Below are 14,830 nucleotides of genomic sequence, written 5' to 3'. Positions count from 1 at the left end.
GCCGCTTGTTCGCTTCTGACTGGCCTCTACAAATGTTAGAAATTCCATCTCACCAATATTCATCTGCATTATTCGAATTATACCCCATAGTAGCCACTACTATATTGTGGGGAGTCGAATGGTCCGCCTCCAGCATTCTCATTCACTGTGACAACTAAATTGTCGTTCACTGCATTAACAGAGGGCGCTCTCATTCTCCCGCTTTAATGCCGCTTCTCCGTCGCCTTATTTGGACTTCAGCCAAAAAACAATTCATTATAACTTCTGTACATGTTCTCGGTTTTCATAATAAAATTGCTGACTCTCTCTCTCGTTTTCATTTCCAGAGATTCAGACAACTGGCGCCAGAGGCAAAGCTGCACCCGACTCCCATCCAACCTTATTCAGAGATTATATTTCAATAAATCATCCCATGCATAACCTGCACCAAACATCCATATCTATTATTCTACAAACCGTAGCTCCCAGAACATTACAATCATATCTCACAGCATGGAAAGCATTCAAACACTTTTATTCCCTATACAACACTACATTCCCTAATTTCCTCCTACTTACAATCACATCATATACCTACATTCACACAAACACATTCAAGCCAACTCTATCAAGAGTTATTTGAGTGAAATAAATTTTTTTCACAAGCTTATGTACAGCTCCATTACCGATTCTATTGCTAATTCACAAACCAGCCTTCCTCCACCCCCCCCACCCCCCTCCCAGACACCAAATTGGCCAACATACACAACATACTCTCCAAATGCATTTCCACACTCAGAAAAGGCTACCTATCCTTTCATACAGACCACACTCTAGATGCAATGTTTATTCTCACTTTTATTTTGGGGGGGGGGGGGGGGGGGAGGGGGTTCTCAGATGTTCTAAAATTACAGTAACATTTAATTTTGATCCCAATATCCACCCCACCATTGCAGATCTAACGTTGATTGACGAGGAAACAATTTCCTTCCTCATCAAACAAAGTAAAACAGACCAATCCAGAAAAGGAAAGACATTGCATCTACATATTCAATATCCTCTCCCCTACAAGCCCATTCCAAACACTCCTAGCATACATACACTATAGGAAAACACTAAGCTTAAGTCCCCTCGCCCCCCTTTTCATAGATGACACACATCACCCAGTGACACGTTTTGGTTTCAAAAACACCTTAAAGCAGTCCTCCACCATTCAGGCTTCCCACCAGAATCATACTCTAGTCACTCATTCAGAATTGGAGCCACCACCACAGCTGCACACAAAGGGCTATCACAACAACACCATACAAATACTAGGAAGGTGGTCTTCTGACGCCTTAAAATCCTACATATGACTTAGCAACAGCCATCTCAAGGAAGTCAAGAGGACCCTCACTAGCAGTTACCCTAATCCCAGTGGCCAAGGGCATGGGCCCAATCCAGAGCGAGGACATGACTCAGCCATGCCGGCCTCCTGAGGGCGGAGGAGCTACCCAGTCACTCAATGACCCAGCCATTTAACCTTAATTTTTTCCTTCCAGCTCTGAGTTTCACTCAGCTTTCTCTCCCCATTCACTTACCTAACTCCCGCAGGGGTTCTTCCTGCCCAGGCCCCCCCTGGCCGCTGCCACAGGAGTCTTCACTGCCCCCTCATCTTTCCTTGACTCCTGTAAGACCCCCCCCATGGCTCTGACTCCCGCAGGAGTGTTACCCCGAGCTTCAATTCCAGCAGGAATCATCTCACCGCCCCTCCCCCGGCCCTAGCTTTGTGTATTATATGTCATTTCTTATAATGATATATAATATAGCCTTGTTTATTTTTCTCTGTTTGATTTATTTATACAAATTTATATCTATATGCACCCACGTATATTAATATAGATTTATATATAGTGTTGCTACCCTCATACTCTGTTCCCGCAGGAACACCCCCAGAGCACCAATTCTGCCCGTCACCCTCCAGCAGGAGTCTTCACCTCCTCCTCATCTTCCCCGACTCCTACCGGAGCTGGCCAATATAGCTCAACCAACCCTGAGCTGTGACAAAAGCACTAGTCATGTCACCGCCCCTCCCCGGCCCTAGCTTAAATGTATTTTTTTATACATTTGTTTTCCATTTTTCATTTTTATTTATCCTATTTATATATATATATATATATATATATATATATATATATATATATATATATATATATATATATATATATATACACACACCCACGCATATAAATATATATTTATATATAGTGCCATCACCCTCAAGCTCTAACTCCCGCAGGAGTTGGTCCCGAGCACTCGACCCCCAGAGGAACAATGCCCAATTGCCACTCACCCTTCAGCTGGGGCCTTCACCTGCCCTTCCTCTTTCCCAACTCCGGCTGGAGATGGCACATACAGCTCTATTTGCCGCAGGAGTGCCCACGAGTTTTGACTCCCACAGGAGGCCGCAAAATCACCATCCCCCAGGCCCTAGATTACCCCATTATTTATATATGTATATATATATATATATATATATATATATATATATATATATATATATATATATTTATATATATATTTATATATAGTGCTGTCACTTCCCAGCTCTATCTCCGCAAGGAGTGTTCCTTGTTCCTTGAGTCTATGCCCTCCCACCCCAGCCCCCTTCCCCCCCCTATCCAGCCGGAGTCATAACTTCCCCTCCATTTTTAATGACTCCAGCAGGATCCCCATCCACCCCATAGCTCTGACTCCCGCAGGGGTCTCCGCGAGTCTCTGCTCCCGCAGGAGTATTCATTGCCCACACCAACCCTGCTCGGGCTCCCGCAGGAGTCTGTATCACCCTTTGCTCCCACAGGAGCCCCCTTTACCTTCCCTTTCTCAAAAAAACACTATATCCAGCAGCCCGATATAGCATTTCAAGCCTTTTGGGGAGTCTCATGCACTTTGGGGAGCTCTCGAGAACCACCTGATCTCGTACTCCCCTTACATGCTCTATTGACCAGGCGGGAGCCCTGGGCTCAACTATATCTGAGCTCAGGGTTCTCTCCCTGGACAGCATGTCAAACCTGCTAACATTTGTCAAACAATATCTAAGTGTGAACTCTTGAAGTGAAGTTTCACAAACTAATTTCTAGAGGAGCATGTGATATGATTGACTGTAGCTGGTCACCCATCTACAATCATTAGTTAGCCAATCAGATTAATCCAAACTCACTATAAGTAGCCTAGCTAGAACTACTCCCCTACCTTCGTTTTCCGAAGAAACCCCCATCCACCTCTTCTTCTCCATTCCTCCTTTACCACCGGAAGCTCTCGAGAACCACCTGATCTCATACTCCCCTTACATGCTCTATTGACCAGGCGGGAACCCTGGGATAAAACTATCTCCGAGCTCAGGGTTCTCTCCCGGGACAGCATGCCAAACCTGCTAACATTTGTCAAACAATATTTAAGTGTGAACTCTTGAATGTGTATTTCAGCATTTGAAATCTAAAATAAGTTACTTGTGATTGAAAACACTGATCATTTGTGATTTATGACAACCACGCTGCGCGTTTGTTTGACCACTGGTGTACTCATCAAGGGTTAATGAGCAGCTGCAGACTGAACTGTGAAGGTGGAGCTGCTTTATCTCCGTTTGCAGAGTTATTTTATTTTACTTTGTTATAAACAACAGACACGTACAGAAGGGAGGTTTGGGTGCTCGAGCACCTGCCCTTTTTTCTCTCAGAGAGAAAGTTCTCGTTCCTTTGCACACGAATCCCCTATCCACAACACGCACGACGCTCTTCACCTTCACGATCAACCCGTGCCTCAATCTTTAACAAGAACCAGTTTTGCCTTCAAAATCTTTTTCAAAATGAACAACCAACTTTCTGTGGTAAAGTAATTGCCATGTGTGCTATTCTACTATGCTGCTGAGGAGTAGAGAATGTTTGCGGCACAGAATGATGACGCATGTCACTCAAAGATTATGTAAAGTCACATGAAATCCGACATAACCGTTCGCAGTCGCATTGCAAAACATCAGATCTGTGTCTGATTTAAGACTATATATGAAAGTGGCACAGATCTGACCTGAAAAGATCAGATTCCATGCAGTTTGGGCTGTTCACACTATCATTACATGAGTCACATGTGGCAAATAAATCAGATTCGGGCCACATATATAGCCCTTTACACTACCCTGACCCATCTAGAACATAAAGACAGTGACTCTAGGCTTCTCTTCATTGATTTTAGCTCTGCATTTAATACAATAATTCCAAAAAGACTGGTCTCTAAACTAAATCGCCTCGGCTTCCCTCTCTTCGTTTGCCTCTGGATTCTAGATTTCCTTAGTAACTGTTCACAGAGAGTCAAGGTAGGGCACCACGTCTCTCCAGCACTTAGCCTTAGCACAGGCTCCCCACAGGGATGGTTACAGTACACTCTTTATACACATGACTGCACTCCATTCCATTCAAGTAATTCTATCCTGAAGTTTGCAGATGATATTGCAGGGGTTGGGCTCATCACGGAAGGAGATGAGACCGCATACAGAGATAAAGTAAATAAACTGGCTTTTTGGTGCACTGATAATAACTTGGCCGTCAATACCTTAAAAACAAAGAAAATCATAGTGGATTTCAGGAGGAACAGACCAGATACTCTGACCATACATATACATGGGAACTGTGTAGAGATTGTCAGTAACTTCAAGTATCTGGGCTTGCATCTGGATCAAAACATATCATGGAAAACCAACACTATAGCACTGGTCAAAAAGGCACAGCAGCGACCAAATTTTCTAAGGGTGCTAAAAAATAACAACTTGGCCCAAGAACTGCCAGTGTCCTTTTACAGATGCACTATTGAAAGTGTGCTGTCATGTTGCATCCCAGTGTGGTATGCCAGTTGCACTGCCAAGGAAAAAGCTGCTCTCCAAAGGGTTGTCAACACAGCGCATAAAATCATCAGCTGCCCTCATCCCTCCTTAGAGGAGTTGTTTAAGGCCCGCTGCTATAGCAAAGAACGCAGCATCCTGAAGGACTCCTCCCATCCAGCATACCATCTATTTCAAATGTTACTTTTGGGGAGACGATACAGGACCAAAAAAGCCAAAACAAACAGACTTTAAAAAAAGTATATATCCAAGGGCTGTTGCAATAATGAATGGACATTAAATTAAAAGTGTTTCTGGCCAAAATCATTTTAATCTTACTCACTTTTTAACTTGCTGCTAGGAAATGCACTTGCCACTTTATATGCTTTGAGTTTTTTTTTTTCTTCCATTCAGCATGCGGTATGAACTTCCATTAAATCATCAGTCTTCCAGCAGTTCATAGTTGTATCCAATATCTCATTTGTCATGGGAGGCATGCCAGAGTGAAAGTGTCAAACCGCAGTTAAAGTCGACAAATTAATAATGAAACACCCAAAATGACATGAAACGCTAGAGGAAATGCTTTCACTCTAGTGGTAGCATGAGATGGAGGCTACCACCCACACAAGTAGCTCAGGTATTGCTGCTCATCCAGAATGGCACATCAATGCCAACAGCCCAACACCATACAAGACATTTGGCATTTGCCAAAGAACACCAAGATTGGCAAATTAACCATTGGTGCCAGTGCTCTTCACAGATAAAAGCAGGTTCACACTGAGCACATGTGAGAGTCTGGAGACACCACGGAGAATGTTCTGCTGCCTGCAACATCCTCCAGCATGACCAGTTTTGCAGTGGCTGCACAATCCTCTATGGGCTCACCAGAGGTAGCCTGACTGCCATTAGGTACCGTGATGAGGTCCTTAGACCCCTTGTAAGACCCTATGCTGAAGCAGTTGGCTCTGAATTCCTCTTAACACAAGACAAGTCTAAACTTCATGTGGCTGGAGTGTGTCAGCAATTCTTGTAAGACAAAGGCTTTAATGCTATGGACTGGCCCGCTCATTCTCCAGACTGAATCCATTTGAGCACATCTAGGATATCATGTCTCGCTCCATCCACCAACGCCACGTTGCACCACAGACTGTCCATGAGTTGGCGGATGCTTTAGTCCAGTTCTGGAAGGAGATCACACAGGAGACCATCAGCACTTCATCAGAGGCTTGCCTAGGCATTGTAGGCAGGTCATACATACACACTATTGAGTTTCATTTTGACTTGTTTTAAGGACATTACATCAAAGTTGGATCAGCCTGTAGTATGTTTTTCCACTTCAATTTTGAGTGTGACTCCAAATCCAGACCTCCGTGAGTTAATAAATTTAAGTTATTAGATTTCCATTGATAATTTTGATGTCAGCACATTTAACTATGTAAAGAACAAATATTTAATGAGAATGTTTCATTCAGATCTAGGATGTGTTTTAGGCTTTTTTTTAACAGTGTAATTAATTATTTTAAGAAATTGATTCAGTTGATTTTAAAGCATCGAGAAGAAGCATGTGAAGACTGTCAAAAAATCCTTTCCTTTATATTTATCCTATCATTATCCAATATGTGCAAGACCAAACCCCTAAAAATAGTCATGTATGACCTACCCTGTTATCTTTTTACCCTGTTATATTTTTTATCAGCATCCCACCTTACCACCCCATCGCCACACCTGAATCTATGTGGGTAGTGTTCTGAGACCAGGCTCGACAGTTTGCTTGGACCCCTTTTAGACTCTTTCTTTCCTGATGGGGGAATAACACAAGCTAGGATGTCCCTCCAAGCTCAGAGCCCTTTCCCTGGACAGCACGCTGAATACACCTAAGAATTTTGTCTAATATTTGTGTGGGCAAACTCTTAAAACAGTCAAATGACAAAGTTTTTGTTACAAATATGAGTGCGTCAAATATGAAAACTTGCTCTGAAACTTGCAGATGTCAGTGCCGTAAGTGGAGTTAAGCAAAAATATAGCAAATCAGGCTTAAAGAAATAGATATAAAGAAATGCTGAAACATGTGCAACTATCGATGATTATAGAAAGCAAATGCTCAATCCCATACATTATAGGAGATATAGAAATCCCAGCCAGATGAAACTGTCAAAAAGAGGAGATGTCCAGAAAAATGATGCATGGTCACCATATCCCAAGGTCTTCTTAGGGTGTACGAACACTTGACACGGTTGCCTCGAACCAAGCCTTGGTGCAAATCTCTCCACTCACCACAATCACATTGCATTTTTACTTTCCGAGCCCGAGAATGCTTGTGTCATCAAAAGTGCATATGAAGTAATTCCTTAAAGGTGACATTGCTTCTTCAGTCTCACGTTCAGCCATGCTTTGCACTCACACTACATGCGCACTGTGCTTAAGGAGTATATATAAAAAAAAATTATTAAAGAGTGTAAATTATTTGGTGTAAAATTAAGTCAGTTCTCAAAATTCTTACACTTGCAGGGTATTTATTAGCATCACATTACAAAAAGACATTGATTAAACTGACAGTAATAGATGAACACAGCTCCTATTTTCTTGTGAAAATGTAGATTGTAATTCATTCCTCAATCCTCCTTGATATGCTTGTGAATCCAGGAGAGAAAGTCCTCATCAATGGAAAAAGTTCCATCTGGATTGATAGGAACAGTGACGGGGAGGTAAATATCCCTTTTTGACATTGTGATCTAGAGAAACAGTAACACAGAGTTAGTTGTATTTTTCTTGCTATATCTCTGTGTGAGTCATAATGAAGGAAGGAAAACTGTTTCACCTCTGGAATCCTAGCAATGACATTCAAGGACCTCTGAGATGGCAAGGCTGCAGTCAGTTCAATCTCTTTCTCGCTGTTTGTTGCTCTTTCAAACCTGAATCCTGTGTCATAAGCTGCATTAAGAATGTGCTTAGAAAGCCTAATTGGGAGGCAAAGAATAGAGAAATGCAGATAATTAAACCGGTGACATTTTCTACACTATAGATTTGTTCAGTGCGGATAATCCTTACTTTTTAGCATACTTGGTTACAATTATTGGCAGTCTCTCCCATTCCACCTCTAGACGTGCCGCAGGGAATTCACCCAGGACACCAGCTTCAGCTTTAGCATAGACTGCATACTGTTTGCACTCCGCACCCCAAGAAAACTTGGCCTGAAATCACATTTGAGTTTAAAGAATGGTACTGAAGTAGAGAAATACATTTTGCCAAATGTTCCAGTCTTACAGTGACTTTGTGCTTGCTCAGCAGAGCACCATCAGCACAGATCTTCATGTTGTCATTTTCAGCTATAGAGGAAGCTATGAGTTGCACTCTTGCAGTTGGTTTGTCAAAGTAAGCAGCCAGTTGATAACCCAGAAGCTTCTGGTCAGCTCTAACGGCACGGGCGATGATAGCAAAAACAGGTGGAATATCATTTCCGAGGAACCTATTCTGAAAGTACATAAAAAAAATTAATTAGGACATAAATCATATTTGGGTTTTGTGTAATTATGGACAAAGGGCTGAAACTAACCTTTTTCTGTATTTTCTCAAAGCTAGCTGCAGCACTTCCGCTGCTAGTATCCTTTGTGGCACTATGGGCTGCCAAGTACTGCCAGAAAAAAACCTTTGTAAGTTTTGAAATAATTAAAAAGCAACAATAGTTGTTACATGCCTCCCATGTCTAGGGTCAGGGAAACACATAACAAAATAACATAAAGGGGAAAAATAAAAATAAAAGAATAAAATTTTGTCTAATTAAAATTAATAAGAGGCCAATTTTGATAATACAAAATAATACAACTAAATAATAAAAAAGGGCAAGGCAGCCAACAATTATTACCCTTCTCCTGTCCCAGCACTACAACAATAACTCACACCAATGTCTAAAAAAGGAAGCACATTTATTTTACAGATTAACAAATAATAAATAACCAAGGGTAATGGTAGGTTTCAGAAATATTTAGGAGGGGATAATGCCAAAACAACAAACAAACGATCTAACTGATTGAGGAAGCAACTTTCTGAACTCTAAAAATAAAATTAAAAAGAAAACCAAAGATCTTAACTTACTCCCTCTCTACCAGAAACAGGAGAAAAATAAATCAAACAAAAAGTGACATCCACCTCGTATTGCTCCAAAAATAAAATTGAAACAAAATAAAAAATATAAAGTAGAAATAACAAAGGGAATTTAAAGTCAAATTGTCACTATATTGTTCACTAACAATAGGATTTTTAACTTTACAAGTATCCCAGTTCTAATCTTCTGATCGCACAATAGCTATTATGGGTCAGGAGAACCAAGTGAGAGCAGCCTTAGCCAGCTAGCGTTGGGCACAGTCTCACTTTGTTCTCTACTGCCGCATGCCCCAGCCACTTAATTACCAACAGGTGAGAGACTGGGAGAGAGAGAGAGAGAAAACAAAAGCAACAACCCTCCCTCCGGTTGGCAGTGTACCACATTTGAGGCCACAAATATTAAATACATAAAATATATTTTTTTTTAAATTCCAACCTTTACATGCAACATAGTAAAAATACAGATTTTAACAGTTACCCGATCTTTGTGGAATTTCCTGAAAGGCTCCATGATGGTGGCAGTCTGAAAATACATATAATTTTCTTTCTTTATTTTTTTTTTTCATTTTGAGAGACACACTTTGGCTACTTAATGCATTATTTTCAGTGTTTCTACCTTAGACATACGAGAGCTTGACATGGAGGAGCTTGAGCTTGAGCTTGAACTTGAACTTGAGCTTGAACTTGAGCTTGAGTTTGAGTTTGAGCTTGAGCTGCTGCTGGTGCTACGGCTGCTGCTGCTTTCAGAAGAAACCGGTGCATTTTTAGTTTCAGTCTCCAGGATTTCCCTCAGTTTCAACAGGAAAGCCTGTCCTTCAGGAGAATCATCATCAATGATGTTGATTTGCTTAACAAGCCTCTCAGCAGCTCTAGGACCAACTTGGACTTCAAACTCCAGTCTTTCAACTGCAGGACCTTCAGCTACAGCCAGAATGACAAACAATTAATTTTTGTTTTATCTAAGAAAAGAAACTTTCATCAATGGTATTGTCTCTCTATCGTCTCTCACCTCTTGCCACTGCAATATGGGCTGAGTGCTGTCCAATGATGTAGAACAGAGTAGAATTTCTGATAAAAGCAGCATTGTGAGACCGCACATCAACACATCCCTTGATTTCAATGTATGGGACAGCATAACAGAGAGTCCTGTCAAATGGAGCAGGAGCTCTCACTGAAACATCAGAAGACTGAAAAAATAAATTAAATAAATGACATCGTTCCCCACAAATATTAACATACGTCTATGTCTGCATTCAAAACTTACCCAATCATCAGCATTAGATGTCTGGGAATTTTGCAGAGACATCTCAGGTACCAAGGGAACAGACATTTCAGCACTGTGATCTTCAATGTTTCTGACCACGGCGTATGTCTCAAAGCTGTCAGAGTAAAATTAATGATGCTTTAACAAAAGGACATTCACAAAAAAATATCTTTACAGAAATGTCATTACCTTGCAGAAGCAATGTGTTCAGGAAGTTCAACAGGCAGAGCCTCCACCTTGTAGTTGCCCTTGAGAATGTCTGCTCTTGCTTCCACTTTTCCAGGGGCAATTGTACGGATCTTTCCTCTCGCCATAACAGCAGCTTGGATGAAGGCAGTGTTAACTCCCATTACAGCAAATGTCTGGATAGCAACACTGAAAAAAAGGGAGATTCTTTGTAGAACCATTGTTGTGTACATTAGATTTTATCTGAATGAATGTAGCTGTAAAACTATACCTTGGTCTAGCTTCAGCTTGGAACTGAACATCAGTCTTCTTCAGTTGCTCAAGAGTCATGGACTCCAATTTCTCAGGGAGAGGAGGTGTAATGGTGGCCTGAACTTAAAGGTTAAACAGAACAACATAAAACTTAAGAAGTGACCCCCACATATTTGACAAAAAAGCTAGAAATTCTAAGACAGAGCTGTACCATTGACACTTGCAGCAGCAACAGCAGCAGTGTACCAACTCAACTCCATGGGCACTCCAACTGCAGTTGGCAAGATACGACGCACTTCAGCTGCAAGCAGAGGTTTAGCACACTGGAATGCAATTCCTTCCTGCAAAGCTTTAAGAGCTTCCTTCAGCAGTGCACGTGGTTTGGGTCCAGTAACCATCTGAGGATAGTGTTTATTAGAAGCTTATTTCTAATTTTGAAAATTAGTTAAAGAGTTAAAGATCTCAGATATCAAGCATATGGTAAGACATTACAATACCGGTATTGCTTCTTCAATGATGGTCTTGTCAAAGTTGACGTAAGCCACTTCTTGTCCAAATACTTTGAGATAGGCTGAAGCAAGTGGTTTATCGGTTGGCAAGGCCTTCCAGTTTATGAGCTTGAAGAGACAGAAGTCATGTATACTTTTTTGCTTCTTTCAAATTTATAGTAAAAATGTAAAATTATGACACAATGGACATAAAAACTTACTGCTCTGAGTGTTCTCTTAAGTTTTGTGATACGGTCAACACTTTCATCTGCAGCAGGAGACTTTAGAAGAGCCTCATTAATTCCTCCAGTTCTCACACCAAACTGATTAAAAGGAGCAATTTAGTGAAACTATATTAAACAGATTTAAAAAGTAATTCAGATATCTGGAAAAGAAATCTTAGATGGTTCACCTCAATAACATCAGCAGCAGCGCCAGCCAGGTAAGCACGAGCTTTAGCTACAACAGCTCTAGGCAGGATAGTAGCGACATCATTGATCATGTAGGCACTACCAGCAGCTCCAGTCATAAGAGGAGCTTAATGGACAAATAATACATTTGCAATGTTTTATGTCAGAAGATATTTTTCTTCATTTTAAGAATCATCAGATAATACTTCAGAGCTTTTTAACGAAATTTGAAAGTCTTACTATGATAATAATCCATCTGAAAAGCTCTGCTGTAACGGTAGTTAAGTCTGTCCAGTTTGCGGTTCGTAAGCTTGATGGCAACATTAGCTGCACCAGCACTGAAAAAAATAACCATGATTACCTCTGGCTTGTGCTTGTTTCATGTGATGGTAAAATAAAACATGAAGTGATTTGATTTCTTACACAGATGCCATATCAGGAGCAGTGATTCTGGTCAAGGACTTGATGTGGGAATAGGCAAAGCTTGCAACATGCATGTTTGGCTCAGTCCTCAAAGCTCCAGCAAGACTGGAGATGAGAGCCACTGATGGTTCAGCCTCAAACAGCACAATACAAGCAACCATGCGCACCTCTGGGTGGAGTGCCCTGTCCAAAACAAGCTGTAGGGCAATAGGCTGAACCTGAGACCGAAAACAAAGTTTGTTTATTGGAAGAAAACATGCATAAAAGTTACAGCAGTGATCTCTGCAATACTTGAATGTTACCAGTTTGGGCTCTTTCTTGGCAATGTTCCTCAGGGCCGAGATGGCATCAACCTGGACTCTAATGGGCAGAGCATTAGCTGCAGTTCTCAGTCCAGGTAGGAGCTTCATGATGGGTTTAAGACTTGAAGGATGACCAGCATTGCCCATAACTTTCAGAGCCAAAGTGATTTCAGAAATGTCATTCTTAGAAATGGCCTCTGTGACAATCTCATGAATGGGCTGAGGAGTTTGAAATGCATTCATTTAGACTGATTAGACTTTTGAAGAGCAATTTCACTTTATAAATTTAGATGGCTAGTTTATTTTACCCTGAGGAGTTCAGCAGGACAAGAGGGAACTGCAACACAGTGCTTGGCAATCAAGGAACCATATCCAAGCATGACAACTTCACGCAGAGCTGGGATTGTGGCAAATTTCTCATGCATAGCCAAACTCTGTTTAGCATGACACAGATAATATTCATTTGTCAGAGTCGCTTTAAATACATTTTGATAGGTGTGAAGACGAGCACATGGTTATACATACAGCGGTCATTTGGATGGTTTCGAGATCAGCAGTGACCATTTGCAGAGCAATCACAAGAGTCTGAATGAACTCAGGAGTTGTAAATTCACCAGCCAAGAACTTCTCCTTGATGAATTTTATAATGACTGGTGTGCCGACAGCAGGAAGAGCATCCAGAAGCCAGCGCCTAGTAAAATCATTATTTAGGATTTGTACAAAATAACACAATAACAAATATGTATTTAATAAACTGTGCCCTAACTGTATTAGTTAATTGCACACAAATTGTACCTGTAAACTGGTTTGTCCTTGAATTGAGACCAGATAGTCTCAATTTTGTCCAAGGTGACAACACGCAGGAGCTGGACGAGTTGAACAAACTTAAGTGGAGCATCATCATGGACCATGTCTTTATTGTTTGCAACCAAGTGCTTCAGGACCTCAACAATCTAGGAAGATTTAGGGAAATGCTCAATTGTCTTTTTGTGTCATGTGCTTTGACTAAGAGATTAAGGATTTAATGCAGTAAATTATACCTGGGCTGGTGCATCTTTGATCTTCATAAGTTGAATGGGGGTCTGAAGAATCTCAGTTGCAAACTCATACTGCAGGGACCCACGGGGCATGTAATCAGCTTTGATTGGAACGACAGGGGTCTTCTCAATCTCAACAAAAGCCAAGGTTTGTCTGAAAAAAAAAAGTTCAAGTTACTGAATTGTGTATAGAATATAGTTACACATTTATGACTGAAATCTCAATAATTGCTCAATCATACTTTGCTTCCATCATTGCAGCACCGTGAATCTCATTAAAGGGTGAGAACTGATACACTTCCTCAACTGTTGCCTCAGCGATCAGTGCGCCATTGTCAGCTGGTTTCATGATGTAGTTATAAGTTGCAGTTTCAATCAGACTCTTGACCCTCTGTTGAAAGTAAGGTAGGTTATTTGACTCTTGACATTTATAGTGGATAGATATTTGAATTATATCAAGTGGTTTTTTTTTTTTTCTAGTCTCTATTACGTACCTTTGTGCATTCAGCACACCTCTCAGTGTATGCCAAGCCGATATCTTTCATGATTCTCTCCTGGCAGTGGCTCAGATCCTTAGATTTAGTAACAATAATGTGGTTGGTTTTTGGATCCTCATTGATAACATAGTGAGTCCTGCACACTCCCTGAGCTCCAGCCTTCAGGAAAAAGTCAAATGGTAAGATTGCAGAACTCAAAATACCTTAGAAATGTAATAAGGAGATATTTCACCTCTTGCATCTCGTAGATGTTCTGAGTCTTCTTGAGGTTGAGCTGAAGGATGTTGAGGATACCTCTGTGCAAGTTCATGACTGTAGGAGAGACTCCTGCTGGAGCGAAAACCTTGCCAACCACACCATTAGCATACTCAAACTTGATAGGAATCTGAAGCTGAGCAGCCAGTGCTGAGGTGAGCTTAGTAGCAGGAACAAATGCATCCTTGGGCCAAGTGCCAGCATACTCGTAGAGTAAAGGATCCATAAGCTGTAATGGGATATATCATTGCTTATAATAGTCAATGCTTATTACGACATTTTAAAGTTTTTCTTCAATTTGGAAGACCTACAATTTTTTAGTTCCTTACCTTCATCAGGAAGGTGTTCTCTGTCATAGCACTGAGGAGAACCTTACTCCTGACTTTAATACCTGCTCTAGCCAGACCTTCTTGAGGAAGCCCACCCAAGAGTAGAGCCTCATACTTGTACACATAGGTCTTATCATGGGCAAATTCAGGAACTGGAATGGATACGTTATTTTTCATTGAATTTTTAAAATGATTACTTTTAAACAGTAATGTAGTGTAAGTTAATATCTAATACCTAATAAAGCTATAAGTTTAATTTACTTACCAAGGTTGAACTGTTGACTCGCTGAAAAAAATACATTTGATTTTCAAGATATAGAAAATTGAAAAAAGATTTATAAAGAAATAAAAAGAGAATAAAATATAGAAATACATTCTGACTTACCCACGAGGGCTACTGTCAGGGCAAGCACAACAGCTCTCATGGCTAGTGGTTTGTGAAGAACTCCTCAGAGCAT

General features: G+C 40.9%; 1 pseudogene; it reads right to left on the bottom strand.

The window, feature by feature from the left end:
• Positions 1 to 7,408: 7,408 nt before the first annotated feature.
• LOC130215828 (vitellogenin-like) lies at positions 7,409 to 14,830 on the bottom strand (annotated as a pseudogene).

Source organism: Danio aesculapii, chromosome 22 (genome assembly GCF_903798145.1).
Source record: "Danio aesculapii chromosome 22, fDanAes4.1, whole genome shotgun sequence".
NCBI lineage: Eukaryota > Metazoa > Chordata > Actinopteri > Cypriniformes > Danionidae > Danio > Danio aesculapii.
The sequence above is the reverse complement of the archived record's forward strand: the minus strand, read 5'-3'. Positions and strand labels throughout refer to the sequence as shown.